Raw genomic sequence first — 1,083 nt, forward strand, 5'->3', positions numbered from 1 at the left:
TAAAGAGTAATAATGTCACTCTGGAGACATGCCTAATACAGGCCATGGTCTTTGTAATCACTTGCTATGTGTCAGAGAGCTAGACAATGACCAAGGTTGATAATTGATGCCTTTGAGCTGTAGTTTTGGAGAAGAGTATTGAATATCCTATGGACTGTCAAGAAAACTAACAGATTCATCCTAGAGAGGGTTAAACCAGGCTGCTCCTTGGAGGCAAGGAGTCTGAAGCTTCATCTGACATACTTTGGACATGTTGCAAGAAGGGACCAGTCCTAGGAGAGGGACGTCATGCTTGGGAGGGTGGAGGGACAGTGAAGGAGAGGAAGACCCTTTATGAGGTAGATTGATTCAGTGACTGGGGTAATAAGGGTAGGTGAGTAGGAGACAGTGAGATTGGCACAGGAAGAGCAGGGTTTAGGGTTGTTGCACATAGGGTCGCTCTGAGTCACTGGCAACTCAACAGCAAATAACAACAACATCCCTCATTGCTGCTGTTGGTTTTAGGTGCTGTCAGTCAAGTACAACTCCTAGTGAGCCTATCAATAACGGTCCTGTGCCTATCAACAGCAGCCCTGCACCTTGCCCCATCCCGTGTCATCCTCATCATGTCTGACACACTATAGCCCACTGCTGAGGTCACATGTCAATCCATCTCATCTCATTGGAGGTCTTCCTCTCCTTCACTGACCCTCCATCTTTCTAACCATGATGTTCCTTTGCAGGAAAGAGCCTCGCCTGGCTACATGTCCAAAGTGTTAAAGACAGAGCTTTGTCATTTTTGCTTCCAAGGAGCACTCTGGTCTATCCCTCATTAGCAAAAAGTTAATTCAGATAAATCACTTAATCATCTGGAGCCTCAGGCTACTCATCTGTTAAATGAGTTCATAGTAGTGCATAGCTTTACAATGACATAATAAATGCAGCACTAAGTGGGGGACTTGAAAATACTGGATATTATATTGTTAATATTAATCACCTCTGCCAAAGTCTTTATTATTTCTTTTTATGTTATGGTTATGCATTATGCAGATGACACAACTCTGCTTGCTGAAACTGAGGAGGACCTGAAATGCTTGCTGCAGA

Source organism: Elephantulus edwardii, unplaced genomic scaffold (assembly GCF_000299155.1).
Source record: "Elephantulus edwardii isolate Elephantulus edwardi_28Jun2011 unplaced genomic scaffold, EleEdw1.0 scaffold00001, whole genome shotgun sequence".
Lineage (NCBI taxonomy): Eukaryota > Metazoa > Chordata > Mammalia > Macroscelidea > Macroscelididae > Elephantulus > Elephantulus edwardii.